The sequence below is a fragment of the Triticum dicoccoides genome, chromosome 6B (assembly GCF_002162155.2).
Source record: "Triticum dicoccoides isolate Atlit2015 ecotype Zavitan chromosome 6B, WEW_v2.0, whole genome shotgun sequence".
Classification (NCBI taxonomy): domain Eukaryota; kingdom Viridiplantae; phylum Streptophyta; class Magnoliopsida; order Poales; family Poaceae; genus Triticum; species Triticum dicoccoides.
In genome coordinates, this window is record NC_041391.1 from 400,386,400 (window position 1) to 400,402,782 (window position 16,383).

The following is a 16,383-nucleotide window of genomic DNA, read 5'->3' on the forward strand; positions in this document are numbered from 1 at the left end:
CGCGATGCCGCATCGCCTCGCCCTCGTCCATCGCCGCCCGGACTCCCTCGCCGGCCTGCCTCCCCGTCGAACCGCCGACATCCTCGACCTCCTCCCCAAGCCGCTCCCCGCGCGTCGTTGCCTAGACCCCACGCTCCCGCGGTGAGCTACCGCGCCGTCCGCCGTCCCGACTCTGCCCCTTTCCCTTGCCCTGGCATGCGCCCTCCTCCGTCCCAGCCGGCGCCAGGGACCAGTAGGGCCGGGCGAGCCCCGTCGCCGTAGTGGCCTCGCCCCGCTGCGCCGCACGGAGAGCCCCCCCGCGCCCGCTGCTCACCGTCCCGCACCCGCGCAAGCCGCTCGGGGCCATGCCCCTCGCCCCGCCTCGGTCCCCGCTGCTGCGGCTGGCCGCCGCGCTTGACGGCGCCCCATGTTGGCGGCCCCGCTCTGCTGCTGCTGCTTGCTCCCGCATGCTCGCGCGCCCCCTGACGTGCCCCACCTGCCGCCGTGCTGCTCTGCTCCGCCCCTACCCCGGCCGCCCCCTGCTGCCCATGGCGTGCACGACCGCAGTGGCCGCCGGCGCCCTATGCAGCCACGGGTGCCCAGCTGCGGCCGGTTCGGGCCACTGCCATGTGGACCCGCACCAAAAAAAATTAAATTAATTAATTAATTAATTAATTAATTAACTTAATTGATCCTAATTTAATTAACCTAATTAACTACTTAACCTAATTAACTACTGTTAATTAACAGTATAGCCAATGACAGGTGGGCCTGCTGTCCAGTTTGACCAAGTCAAACTGCTGACTGGACTAGTTTAGTCATTGACAGGAGGGTCCCACTAGACCCCTTTGACCAGTCAACGGTCCCAGTTGACTGTTGACTGGGAAGTCAACTGGGCCCCACCTGTCAGCCCCTTTAGTACATTGTTGTGTACAAGCTGTGGGTACACTTAGCAATTTCACCTTTAATTCTGAAATAATAAATAAATTCAAAAAAAATTAGAAATTGTTTAAAACTTTGAAAAATCATATAAAATAAACCGTAGCTCGGATGAAAAAACTTTGTACATGAAAGTTGCTCAGAACGACGAGACGATTCCGGATACGCAGTCCGTTCGTCCGCCACACCCCCCTAACCTATCGAACCCGCAACTTTCCCCCTCCGGCTCCTTTGCCCGAAAACACGAAACACCGGGAATACTTTCCCGGATGTTTTCCCCCCTTCACCGGTATCACCTACTACCGCGTTAGGGCACACCGAACACCGCGTATTGCCTTGTTATATTTTGTGATGCTTTGTTTGCTCTGTATTCATTATTTCTTCCCCCTCTTCTCTCCGGTAGACTACGAGACCGACGCTGCTGCTGACTAGTTCGACTACGGAGTTGACGACCCCTCTCTCTTGCCAGAGCAACCAGGCAAGCCCCCCCCTTGATCACCAGATATCGCCTATTCTCCTCTATACTGCTTGCATTAGAGTAGTGTAGCATGTTACTGCTTTCATTAATCCTATTCTGATGCATAGCCTGACATTATCGCTACATCTGTTGATACCTTACCTGCAATCCTAAATGCTTAGTATAGGGTGTTAGTTTATCATCATTGGCCCTACATTCTTGTCAGTCTGCCTTGCTATACTATCGGGCCGTGATCACTTGGGAGGTGATCACGGGTATATACTATACATACATACATACTATACAGATGGTGACTAAAGTCGGGTCAGCTCATTGAGTACCCGCAAGTGATTCTGACGAGGGGGCTGAAAGGACAGGTGGCTCCATCCCGGTAGAGGTGGGCCTGGGTTCCCGACGGCCCTCGACTGTTACTTTGTGGCGGAGCGACAGGGCAGGTTGAGACCACCTAGGAGACAGGTGGGCCTGGCCCTGTTCGGTGTTCGCGGATACTTAACACGCTTAACGAGATCTTGGTATTTGATCTGAGTCGGCTACGAGCCTATAGGCACTAACCATCTACGTGGGAGTAGTTATGGGTATCCCGACGTCGTGGTATCAGCCGAAGCATTTCAGACGTCAGCGACGGAGCGGCGCGCGCCGGATTGGACTGGAACGCCTACTAGGCTAGGTCTGCTTCCGGCCGCCCTCGCAACGTGCAGGTGTGCTCAGGGCGATGGGCCCAGACCCCTGCGCGCTTAGGTTTAGACCGGCGTGCTGGCCTCTCTGTTTTGCCTAGGTGGGGCTGCGACGTGTTGATCTTCCGAGGCCGGGCATGACCCAGGAAAGTGTGTCCGGCCAAATGGGATCAAGCGTGTTGGGCTATGTGGTGCACCCCTGCAGGGAAGTTAATCTATTCGAATAGCCGTGATCTTCGGTAACAGGACGACTTGGAGTTGTACCTTGACCTTATGACAACTAGAACCGGATACTTAATAAAACACACCCTTCCAAGTGCCAGATACAACCGGTGGTCGCTCTCTCTTAGGGATACGAGGAGGGGATCGCCGGGTAGGATTATGCTATGCGATGCTACTTGGAGATGCTACTTGGAGGACTTCAGTCTACTCTCTTCTACATGCTGCAAGACGGAGGCTGCCAGAAGCGTAGTCTTCGACAGGACTAGTTATCCCCCTCTTATTCTGGCATTCTGCAGTTCAGTCCACTGATATGGCCTCCTTACACATATACCCATGCATATGTAGTTTAGTTCCTTGCTTGCGAGTACTTTGGATGAGTACTCACGGTTGCTTTCTCCCCCCTTTTTCCCCCTTTCCTTTCTTCTGGTTGTCGCAACCAGATGCTGGAGTCCAGGAGCCAGACGCCACCGTCGACGATGACCCCTACTACACCGGAGGTGCCTACTACTACATGCAGCCCGCTGACGACGTCCAGGAGTAGTTAGGAGGATCCCAGGCAGGAGGCCTGCGCCTCTTTCGATCTGTATCCCAGTTTGTGCTAGCCATCTTATGGCAACTTGTTTAACTTATGTCTGTACTCAGATATTGTTGCTTCCGCTGACTCGTCTATGATCGAGCACTTGTATTCGAGCCCTCGAGGCCCCTGGCTTGTATTATGATGCTTGTATGACTTATTTTATTTGTAGAGTTGTGTTGTGATATCTTCCCGTGAGTCCCTGATCTTGATCGTACACATTTGCGTGCATGATTAGTGTACGATTGAATCGGGGGCGTCACAGGTAAGGAATGAGAAGGGGCATGTAAAGACCATGGGATTGAGCTTTAGACTTAGCTTTGCGACATGTGGAGCAACGGTTGGTGAAGCGTGAGACAACACGAAACATCTTGGGCCAAAAGTAGTTCTTGGAGAGCGTGGCGAAAGTCTTGTCGCGTCCAAAGTGTCCCATAAGTCCGCCTCCATGACCCTCTTGCAAAAGGAGCAAACGAAGAGAAGACTCGGGAATGCAAAGTTTGTTAGCTCTCATAAGATAATCATCCTTTATGTAGTATCGTTCCCAAGACGTGTGTGTCAAACACTTAGTGTAAGGACTAGCAAAAGAAGGATCATGCTCATACAAGTCTTTTATATGCTCAAACCCAATAACATTCAACTCAAGTTTAGTCACAAGTGTGCATATGCGTGAAAGTGCATCTGCAACTACATTTTCCTTACCCTTAATGTACTTGATCACATAGGGGAAAGACTCAATAAATTCACTCCATTTTGCATGACACTTGTTCAACTTAGTTTGACCTTTTAGGTACTTAAGCGTTTCATGATCGGTATGGATGACAAACTCATGAGGTCTAAGATAATGTTCCCAAACATGTAGCACACGTAGTAAAGCATACAATTCTTTGTCATATGTGGGATAGTTAAGTTGAGCACCGGAGAGTTTTTCACTAAAATAAGCAATGGCTCGTTTTTCTTGCATCAAAACTCCGCCAATTCCGGTACCACTTGCATCACAATGAACCTCAAAAGTTTTGTCAAAGTTAGGTAAAGCAAGAATCGGAGCATGAGTAAGTAAAGACTTGAGCTCATCAAAAGCGGTGGATTGCAAAGATCCCCAAACAAAAGGAGCATTCTTCTTACTCAAAGCATGTAAAGGAGCGGCAATTGTGCTAAAGTTTTTCACAAAGCGGCGATAAAATCCTGCAAGACCAAGAAAACTTCTCACTTGTTGCAAATTGGTGGGTTGGGGCCAAGTTTTAATCGCTTGAATATTAGTTTCATCAACATGGACACCCTTGGAAGAGACAACAAAACCCAAGAAAATCACGTTGTCAACGCCAAAAGTGCATTTTTTCAAGTTTGCATAAAGACGTTCCTTGCGAAGAGTTTGCAACACAGATTTAACATGATTAATATGCTCTTTCATGGTTTTGCTAAACACAAGGATATCATCAAAGTAAACCACAACGAAGACTCCAATGTAAGGTCTAAGCACATGATGCATAAGACGCACGAAAGTTCCGGGTGCTTCCGACAAACCCATAGGCATCACTAACCACTCATATAAGCCAAATTTGGTTTTGAAAGCGGTTTTCCATTCATCACCTTCTTGAATGCGAATTTGATAATAGCCACTTTTAAGGTCAATTTTGGAGAAAAAGTTGGCTCCACTAAGTTCATCAAGCATATCATCTAAATGAGGAATGGGGTGCCTATAATGTACAGTGATGGCGTTTATGGGTCTACAATCGGAACACAAGTTAAAATTGCCATCGGGTTTAGGTACAAGTATAACGGGAACGGCACATGGGCTTAGGATTTCACGTACCTGACCGTTGTTGATGAGTTGTTGTACTTGTCGTTGAATCTCCTTGGTTTCTTCGGGATTGACACGGTATGGGGCTTTGTTTGGAAGGGGGGCTCCGGGGATGAGGTCGATTCGATGCTCAATGCCTCGTAGTGGAGGTAGACCCGGAGGTAGCTCATCGGGGAAGACATCTTTGAATTCCTGCAAAAGAGACTGAAACACTAAAGGTAACTCGTGAGATGTGTTAGTTGTTGGTTCTCCATCTTTGCACACGAGGACAAAGTGCATCACACTCGATGGGTTCTCACACACTTCTCTTATCTCACTTTTGGTGGAAAATAGGATGAGGTTTTTCTCTCTAGGCGAAGAGGCGCTCATATTTGGCTTGTGGCTCTCACTCACTTTTGGGTGGGTCACTTTCTCACTCTTCTCTCCATAGTGGGTGGCTTGCTTGTCGGCTATCACTTGACTAGGAGACATAGGTCGTAGCACATACTCCTTTCCTTTCATCTTGAAGCTATAGTGATTGGTACGCCCGTTGTGGAAGACACCACGGTCGAATTGCCATGGTCGACCAAGAAGGAGGTGGCAAATGGTCATTGGAACCACATCACACTCCAAAGTGTCTTCATAAGCACCTATTTTGAAAGAGACTTGGACCATATGCTCGACTCGTATAGTGCCAGAGTCACTTAGCCATTGAACCTTGTAGGGGTGTGGGTGCATCTTCTTGACCAATTGAAGTTTGGAGCATAGTTCTTCACTTGCCAAGTTGTGGCAACTACCTCCATCGATGATGACCTTGACGGACCTTCCATTGATGCCGGCCTTTGTGTGGAAGATGTGGCATCTTTGGTCTTCTTCTTGTTGATGTTGAAGTGTCAAGACTTTGGAGACAACGAGAGCGGGGCTCGAATCCTCATCACAAAAGACTTGATCATCTTCATCCTCATTCACGTGCCGGTGCATGGCCACTTTCTCAATAGCTTCCATTTCATCTTCACTCATTGAGTCGTAGGTGCCATCGTCGTTGAGGATCATGGTGCGCTTGTTGGTGCATTGGAAGGCTTTGTGGCCTCGGCCGCCACAAGTGAAACACTTGAATGAACTTGTCTTGATGGTCTCATCAGTTGGAGTAGATAATGAAGCATGCGGATTGAAGTTGCTTGTCGTAGGAGGAAGGCGACTTGAACTTGCCGAAGTTTTCTTGTAACTTGACTTGTCGTCGTTGCTTTGAGAAGGTTTGGTTGATGTAGATGTTGAAGGAGTCGTTGAAGCTTGGATGTTGGAGAAACCGTAGGTCTTGGATGAGTACTTGGCGTACTTGAAGTCATCTTGCACTTGACGTTCCGCCTTGGTTGCTTGATGTACGAGCTCAATGAGGTTGGAATAGGGTTGGAAGTCGGCGATCTTCCTGATGGGATGATTGAGTCCGTTCAAGAATCGTGTCGTTGTTTGCTCATCATCTTCCTTGACATTGGCTCGAATCATGGCTATCTCCATTTCCTTGTAGTATTCTTCAACACTCTTTGTGCCTTGCTTGAGGAGTTGTAGCTTCTTGAAGAGATCGCGGTTGTAGTAGGTTGGTACAAAGCGTTCCCGCATGACATCCTTCATTTGAGCCCAAGTGGTGATTGGAGGTTCACCTCTTGCTTCGCGGCGTTCAAGGACTTGTTCCCACCATATGAGCACATAGTCTTGGAACTCAAGTGATGCCATAGCGATCTTCTTCTCTTCCTCATAATTGTGCAAACGAAAGATTTTGTCGACCTTCAATGCCCATGAGAGGTACTCTTCCGGATCATTGCTTCCATTGAACTTGGGCATTGTGAACTTGAGCTTGCCATAGCGTTGCTCTTCATTATGTTGTTGGCGATGGTGATGATGACGTCCTTGACGTGGAGTATAGTCATCCTCATGTTGCTCTTGGCGCGGAGGAAGTCCATGATCAACTTGCTCTTGTTGAACTTGAGGTTGAAGAGGAGCTTGACGAGCTTGTGGAGGGGCTTGTGGAGCTTGACGTTGCACATGCGGTTGGTAGTTCCTCTCTTGGGTTTCTTCTCGAAGAGCTTCCTCTTGATTGCGCCGTTCGCGATTGCGGTTGGCGATGGCTCGACTTGATTCTTGAAGGGCACGTTGTGCCTCAAGAGCTTGCGCTTCTCGTTGTTGTTGTTGAAGACGTTGAGCCTCAGCGTCTTGTTCTTCTTGGTGTAGACGCGCTCGTTCTTCTTCTTGGCGTCGTAGTCGTTGCCGTTCTTGAGCTTGAGCAAAAGCCACTTGGTTTGATTGAGGACGAGGGACTTGCTCATCGACTTGCTCTTGTGAATGCTTGTCTTGTAGTGGGTTCCGAGGTGCATGACGGTCTTGATGCGCGGCTCGTCGAAGAATGGTCGAAGATGGTGTACTTGAGCCGGAGAAGGTGTCATCGGAGTGTCGACTCGAGCGGCTCCGTCTTGAGGAGGAAGAAGTGGAATGATGCTGGTTCCTCATCAAGGCGCGGAGCTCGTCCATTCTTGCATCATTTTCTTGCTTGTGAGAGTCGAACTTGTCGTCGAAGTAGTCTCTTGTGCATTGCTCGGATAGTCGCAAGTCGGTGGCGAGGTTGTCGATGCAGTCGCTCATAGCTTGTTGCTCTTGGTGTAACGCCCTTTGAGCACCAAAGAGGTGGCTCTTCATGACGAATGAGGACATGTCGTCGCCGTTCTCGATGAGAGGTGGATTGGTAGAAGAACTTGTCCTATCCATCATACCAAGCAAAATGTAAGTGACAGAAGGAAAAGAACGTGTACCAAATGTACCTTGACCGATGTTGAAGATGAATCAAATTCACTCAAATGCGGACAATGAAATAGCACTGTTGGTACCAATTCTTGTCGGTTCTCACACCTACACAAGTAAAAGCTTTTGGTGGAGCTTGGTTAGGATGGTGGCACAAAATTTGATGCAATAGTAAGTAAGCTTCAATAATATTGGAAAAGGTTCACAAATTTGCAAATGCAACAAGTAGACCAAGCAAGTATGGGTACACGGAAACACACACGCAAATAGATAAGTGGGATTATGCAATCCAAAAGTGAGCCAAATTGTGGAAACCATGAAAATGCTCTTGTTGCACAATACTAGAGAGACGCTAGCACGATTGCACAATAGGCGGATACACAAACTTGTGCACAACCTACTAGGCAAAATGCAACTATCTCTATCCCAAGTATGCTATATGTATGGTATTTCGGTGCAATGATCCAAGATGATCCAATATGACAATCTTAATGTAGTATGATGTTATGGTTCTTGTCCATAAGCTCTTTGCTTATCTTTCCTCTTTTGCTTAAAAGTTTGGGTGGCTCTTTCACTCTTTGAGCTCTTTTCTTATGCAAAACTTTACGAACCAAGATAGCAATTGTGTTTGCTATGACAACTTTGTGACACACAAATGGATCCCAAGATATGCACCACTATGGTATGGTATGTATGCTTATGGAGTATGATCCCTAATGTGCACAAGTCACGTTGCCTGCAATACTCAATGGCTAGTCTCGATGGGTAAGCTACGCGAAATGAGGCAATGTGGGTTATCAATGCAACTGCAAGGTATGACAAAGATGTCATTGATGTTACCGTCCTTGCTTCGGTTGAGGGTTGAAATGGATGCGAAAGTCGATGGGGACTCAGTGCACGGTCTTTAGTACGTTGGCGAAGATGCCGCTGCACCGTGATCGAAGTTTCCGAAGTAGCGAAAGTGTCGAAGAAGTGCAACCTTTCTGTCTAGGCCGGAAGTTCCGGGCAAGACGGAAGTTCTGGGGGCTGGAAGGTCCGGGGTGGCCGGAAGGTCCGGGGGCCGGAAGTTCTGGGGGTCGGGAATCTGCCAAGAACAGGGACTTCAAGATCGCGGATTTGGGCGGAAAAACTTGGGGAAAAACCCAAATCCAAGGGGGGAAAGAAAATATTAGAAGGAAGGAAGGGCAGGGAAGCTAGATCCACTCGAAACAAAGCAAATCCATGGATCAAATCCAAGAAAATCTCAACTCACCAACAAATCACAAAAAAAAATTGGGGCTATTTTTGGTGGGGAATTTTTCGGAATTAGGACGAAAACAACAAAATCAAGCTAGAAAACAAAGGATAGGGGCTCGAAAATGTGATCAACCTGGCTCATGATACCATATGATGTAGGGCAAAACCCTAGGTGGATGATCTTTCATGTTTGGAGGGATCCTACGGGAGAATCACGAAGAACACACGGAAGCACAAAGGGGAAATCACGGTGAGAACAAGGGAGAAACACGAAACCGACAGAGAATCAATCACACGAGTGCTAGATCACCAAACACAAAGAGATACATATGATCCACAATCAACACAGGTAAGGATATAAAGGACAGTTCTTCTCCTAACGGAGGTCTTGATGGTCTTCCCTAGAAAGGGGTCTTGAATCCGCTTGGGGGATCTTCTCCGAAGAGGTCCTGAGCTCCGAGGAGAAGTATCCAAGTGGATGAGCAAAGGCTCTCACACAAATATGAGCTAATCCAATGCTAACCCTAAAACATACGGGATGAATGAGTATATGTAGTCTAACGGGGCGAAAGGGTACACGGGCCTCGGCCCAAGTGGCTGCGCGCAGGCAGGGCCGGAAGTTCCGGGCCAGGTCGGAAGTTCCGGGTGCCGGAGGTTCCGAGCAGGGTTCGGCCTAAGCCGAAAGTTGGCACAGTGGCGGCAGGGCTGGCTTCCGGGGGCCGGAAGTTCCGGGCCGGGCCGGAGGTTCCAGGGGCCGGAAGTTCCCGGCCAGGTTCCGAGAAGGTTCCGGGCTAAGCAAAAAGTTGGCACGCCCGGGGTGGTCGATGTCGAAGGAGGCCAGAAGTTCCGGGCAGGCCAGAAGTTCCGGGGCCGAAAGTTCCGGGCAGGTTCCGGGCTGGGCAGAGAGTTGACGCCTGTCGCTTCTTCTTCAGCGTTGTACCTGATCACACACAGAGTTTCCGTCTGAGGTAGCAGCCATGCCTCTTGAGTAGAAAGAGGGATTTCGGAGAGGAGCGAGTTCACCTTATCTTTGATAGCCTTAGAGCGGGCTCGAGTCATGGGTCCACGTGGTGTTGAAGGAGATGTAGATGCGTCCATGGGGATGATGGAAGGATGCTCCGCATCAGTATACCATACTAAAGATTCTTAGCATATACAGTGGGACAAACGGGTTGCCTTGATATGAGGTCCTTTCCAAAATTGGAGTAGACCCCTTGGGCGTATGTTTATGGTGATCAATACTGAATCAAACTGTCCTTGGTAACTGCCCCATGTTGATTTTGCAAAAAAATATCATACTTGTATTGTGGGTCTTGCTCCTTCCGTATTGTTCTCTTTGTATGGTTCTTTTGTTGGAAAGAGGTTGGTCATATATATCCTTATTTCTTCGTGTGACCATAGGTGCTGTCAGGTGCAATATTCTAGCAATCTTGTTGTATCCTTGTACATTTCACGTGTCTTAGGAGATATAGCAGGTTCACGTGTGCTTGCACGGAGCTCATTGTTGTTGTCAATCATACACGATCATGACAAAGGTTAATGATATCACTTTGTCAGGTCTGAGGAAGCTGGCCTTGATAAGCACTACCAAAATAGTTGTCCATATTGTATTTCTTCAAAGCTTGTAGGTCCTTGCATCACACACTGAGGTGTATAACTGGTTTTCCTTCTTTTTGCATCACTTACGTGATGGGTGGATTTTCACCTTCGTTCGGTAGATCCTGGCGTCCTCGTATGAGTGACTTTCATGTCCTTGGCAACATGCTCTTAATATATATAAGGAAGCATGTATAGCTGAGCATTTGATTCCTGAGGCAGACTTGTGTCTTGACTGATTCTGGCTTCTAACAAAATTGTTGCGGATATGATTCTTGGGATGCACTGCCATATGTTACCAACTCACTGTGTAATGTCTGGTACCATTTTTGACAAATGTTTTATGATGCCGTACTTAAGAAGATCAGATAGCTTGCGTTGGAAGCTATCGACAGTATCGTGCTGAGGAAGACTGGATAGCTTAGGCTCGAAGCTTTTGCCAGGCAGCTTGCTGAAGACGACTTGGTATCGTACTTTAAAAGCTTTTCCTCCTTGTGTCTTCCTGGCGAAGATTCAGTATCTTATGTCAGAAGCTTTTGTGGTAGCTTACTGAAGAAGACTGAGCAACCTTACACTAGAAGCTACCCACATATTACGCTCGGGAAAAATGAGGAGCCTTGCATTGTAAGCTTCTCTGGTAGCTTTTGGAGGAAGGTTGGGTTGTTTACACTAGAAGCTTATCTTTGTGATATGAAGACTGAATGCCATATATATACCATCTTAATATTTCTGCTGCCGGTTACTTTCATGAAAAAGGGTGTTCGACTATCCTTCTTGTTGAGTACTGAATTCATATCACATTCTGGCTAGCTTCTGGGGTATAGCATGTTTCAAATTTTACCCAAGCGGGACAAAACTTCATATATGATCCACACCTTTGACTGAAAATATAAGGTTAGTCTTGCACACAACTTGTCTTTTGGTGTTTTTCATCAGTACTATTGTGAAGATTGCACCACTGATGTAAACTTGATGCTGATAATCAAGCCAGGATATTATTTGCATTCAGAGAAGCTATTCCCAATACAATGTAGTCGGTTGAGAATTCCATAATGTTTAGCCGAGCTTCCAAATATTTGTCTCCTCACTAATTCCTTGAGTCCGGTGTCGGTTGATGAGCAACTTTCATAAGGGAAAGTAAGGTGACACCAAAGGCCCAAAGAAATAAGCAAAAGAAACGACTAAAACAAAAGCACACAAAGAATCAAGATTACATACAAGCAACATCATATTTTACTACTACTCACAACAATATGCATGCCTACTTAAGCACACAAATCTTGTGAGAACTCCGGTTCTATGATTTACCATGCCGTGGCGGTGTGCACAAAAGTGCATCCATGTGTGGAAGGATAGGTGTAAATAGAGCCACACCGAGCGCTGGATTAACATCGGTTGGATCTAAACGGGCTTCGGAACACGAAGGTCATGACCACATCATCATCAAGCAGACAGAAGAAAACTGTACTCGTCATGGAATGGGTGAGAAGGTAGGATAGTAGTGAAATCAGGGTTTGTTGACATTGCCCTTTTCCGATAGAAAACATCAGTAAGGGTTGCCAAAACAGCGAGTCGGAAGGCACGATCAAGGATAGAAACTTGTCTATCACCAAAACGATAGGGGGTGGCTGACGGAAGGATACTGGCGCGATACCTGAGCACAAATCCTGCATATGGTGTCTAGCACACTTGGTACCTCGGCATCACTCCGCTGGGACAGAGATGATGCCAAACACCGAAAAGTTGGGATGCAAAGTAGAGGGTGTAGGTAGTGGATCGAAACAGATGCCACCTACACTCACAAAATCATCTGTTAGTGGCAAGCTAACAAGTCTTTATACATGCTATGCGACAAACAAATGCAACAATCAAATGTAGCAGATCGACTAGACTCTATACTACCGTTTTCTAACGCTCGCACGGACTAGGGCGTCCTACAACCAGACCTGCTTTGGTACCAAAGCCTGTGGCACCCCGGCTCCGAGAGACCGGAACACCCCATATTCCAGCCCAGAGATCAAGTCTTTTGGAATACGACACCACTTGGCATAGAAAAAATCAACTTTTTATTACAACCGATATGGATACAAGGGTTCTGAAGACCCAAGGATGATATCGGCACAGCGACACTATGCCTGCGAAGGTAGCTCTATGCAAGCAACGAATCAACTTGTAGCAGCGGGTAACTTCTAGTAGAAGAATGACAACAACGGTGATGAACTCCACTCCGCAGGGACTCTGGCGGGAACACATATGCTAGCTCGCTAACTCGGGGTCCTCGACAAGCAAGCAATCATGGCATGATCTGCAAACTTGCATGATATGCCAGGTGAGTACTTCAAATGTATTCGCAAGCTCACGACAACCAAAAGCAATCAAGACAAACAACCGCATGGAATTTACAGATTAGTCATCCATGAGGAGCATGATACTACTAGAACAACAAGAGCATGGCATGCACATAATTCATGATATGAACATGATGGTACTAGTACTAGCATGCAGGGGAGGGGTCGATGGTTAAGGTCTCATGGACCAACTTACTCTGCTGAGAGGTTATCTCATAACCACCATAAATATCCATATTACTTACCATCATGATCATAACAGGATCACCTCATCATCATCTAGAATACCATCATGATCATCACAGGTGTTAGGGCTCTGGGACTGGGGGTACCCAGTCCCGTCTGCCTATGGCCCAGTGGGTGGCCCCACCAACGGACTGACGTGGCCCAGCATCAAGACCTCACGAGTAAGACCCTCGCGAGGGCCCTTGCCTCGCGAGGCGAACTACTTCAAGCCCCCCAAGGAGCGACCTACTGAGGAGGTGCTCCCGAGGGGCGGACATCTCTAGGCTCGCACCCACCTCACGAGGCGCACAGTGACATGAGCCATGACGAACGGAGCCAGGACGGCGCCAACGGGTGTAGGCAGGGACATTTTTCTCTTTGGTGCTAAAGTGACAAAGCGGTCACGCGGGTTCCCAAGGAATCCCCAAAGCTTACCTCTTCAGTGCAACAAGACCAAGACCATGAGCTCCGTAGTACGGAGGTCATCACCAAGCCCACCAGCGCGTCATGACCATAAGCTTTTCAGACAAAGACCACCTTTAGTCAGGATAGGGTGTACTCCTGTCCCCCCTTCGAATTTGGCCGATGTGGTTTCCCTTCCCGCCTAAAGCCTTAGAGGAAGAGGACTGGGGCCAACATAAATATAGGCTAGTCTCCACTGTAGAGAGGGGATCTTATCCATTCACCCCCAAAGCCCTTGCGAGGTAACTCACAGTTGTACTAGTTCATCTTTATCCTCCTCATGAGGCAATCCACCCCAAAGCAGGAGTAGGGTTTTACACCACAAGGTGGCTCGAACCTGGGTAAATCTTTGTGTCCCATTCCTCTCCCTTCTCGCTCGAGCATGACGAAGCATCGCCGTTGGATGATGAGTAGCAAGCTGTAGCTTAGAGGAGTTCTTCACCCACACCCCAGAGTCTGAACCTTTCTTCAGGTCCGGGGAGCCCCAATTCCGAAATTTGCCACGCTGGATACGGGTGTACCGCAGCTCCTTCGCTCCCTTCCACTTCTGCTCCATCGTCCCCATGGCCAACACATGCTGTGTTTGTGCCAAGCACCGGGCTGCTCGTGTCGCCCAGACGACACCGGCAGGCCGCTCCGCCCCATGCAACTCCACTTTTGCCACGGCCAATGCTGCCACTGACCCCACAACTCATGAGCAGCAGGACTCATCCCTGCCACCATTCGTGCAGCGCGGCAGCCACACCGCCATGCCTTCCCTTACTCCAGCCATGACTTTGTCTTCCCATGCTCGCCATGGGCCGACAAATGCGCAGCTACGCTACTCATGGAGAATGAGCTGCTACGCTACTGAAGCTCGTCAACGCTGCGGGCGAGGCCCCGACACCATCCCACTCGCTCTGTCCCCTGCCAACGAAGGCTATGACATCTGGCTTGGCCGCATCACCGAGCTCGTCAATGCTGCGGGCGAGGCCAAGACACCATCCCACTCGCTCTATCCCATGCCTTGTCGTGCGGGCGATGTGGCGTACATTGCGCCTCCACCTCCTCCCTTGCGCAGAAATGACGCCGAGCCCCAGCTTGAAGCATGACCGCACGACCCGCCCCAGGGGGCGTCGACACCAGCCCCAGACGAGGCCAGCTGCCAGGTGGTGCAGCAGCCCCTGCATGACACACGTGCGCTCCCTGCGCCACCGTGCAACACCACGACCGAGCCGTTTAGGAAGCCGCGGTGCACTGGCATCAAGACTGCGCTCCTCCTGCGCGCGATACATCTCTGTCATATCTATAATTTTTTATTGTTTCATGCCAATATTATTCAACTTTTATATACTTTTGGCAACTTTTTAAATTATTTATTTGGACTAACTTACTTATCCAGTGCCAAGTACCAGTCCTGTTTGTTGCATGTTTTTGTATCGCAGAATATCCATATCAAACAAAATCCAAACATGATGAAATCCTACGGAGAATTATTTTGGAATATTTGTGACTTTTAGGAGGTGGAATCAACGTAAATGGAGGCCCGAGGCCACCACAACCAACCAGAGCGCGCCACCAGGCCCAGGCGCGCCCCGGTGTATCTTGCCCTCCTCGAACATTGGTTGGAGCTATACTTCCGGCGCAAGAAAGCTTATATCCGAAAAAAAAATCATGTAAAAAGATCAGTGCAATTGGAGTTATGGATCTCCGAGAATTTAAGAAACTGTGAAGGGCTAGATCTGGGAGCGCGAAACAGAAGAGAACAGAGAGGGAGATCCAATCTCGGAGGAGCTCCTGCCCCTCCACTGCCATGGAGACCATGGACCAGAGGGGGAACCCTCCTACCATCTAGGGGGGAGGCGAAGGAAGAAGAAGAAGGAGGGGTGCTCTCTCCCCCTCTCTCCCGATGGCGCCGGAGTGCCGCCAGGGCTAGGATCGTGACGATGATCTTCATCAACAATCTTTGTACCGTCAAAACCAACTCTCTGCCCCTCTATGAAGCGGTGTAACACCCCTTCTCTCCGCTGTAATCTCTACTTAAACATGGTGCTCAACTCCATATATTATTTCCCAATGATCTATGGTTATCCTATGATGTTTGAGTAGATCCGTTTTGTCCTATGGGTTAATCGTGATCTTGGTTGTTATGATTGTATATTTAATTTTTGTTTCTGTCCTACGGTGCCCTTTGTCTTACGCAAACATGAGGGGCCCCCACTGAAGGGTGGTTCAATATGTTCATGGTTTGTTTATTGTCAGTGTTGCAGGGGTGACAGCAGCCTAAACGTAGATACGTGGGTCATGGCGTATGAGAGTAAAGAGGACTTCATACTTAATGCTATTGTTGGGTTTCACGACCTTAATGATCTTTACTAGTTGAGGATTCTTGCTAGAGTTCCAATCATAAGTGCATACGATCCAAGTAAAGAAAGTATGTTAGCTCATGCCTCTCCCACATATAAAATTGCAAGAATGATTACCGGTACTTGTTATCGATTGCCTAGGGACAAATGACTTTCTTGTTGACAAAAGCTATCCACTTTTATTACCTTGCAATTTATTTGTAGTTTTATTCTCACAAAGTACTTGTAGTTTTTTCTTGCAAAATAGTTTCATACTTGTTTTAGGTAAAGCAAACGTCAAGTGTGCGTAGAGTTGTATCAGTGGTCGATAGAACTTGAGGGAATATTTCTTCTGTCTTTACCTCCTCGTTGGGTTCGACACTCTTATTTTTCGAAGAAGGCTACAAACGATCCCCAATACTTGTGAGTTATCAAGACCTTTTTCTGGCGCCGTTGACGGGGAGCAATAGCATCAATGAATATTCTCTTGTGTGCTTGTTTGCTTTATCACTAAGTTTTATTTCTTGTTTTAAGTTGTTCTCTATCTTTAGTTATGGATACGGAACATGAAACACCATAGTGGTACTTGCTACTCATGGAGATGGGGAACCTCCTAAAACCCTCGATGCTCGTTATGTGAAAAATATTATGCACTACTTTGATAATCCCGAGAAAACCCCATTCAACTATATAATGGGAGTAACGTTGGATGAACGTGAATATTTTAGGGATTATTGCTTGACACAAAAAGGGAAACTT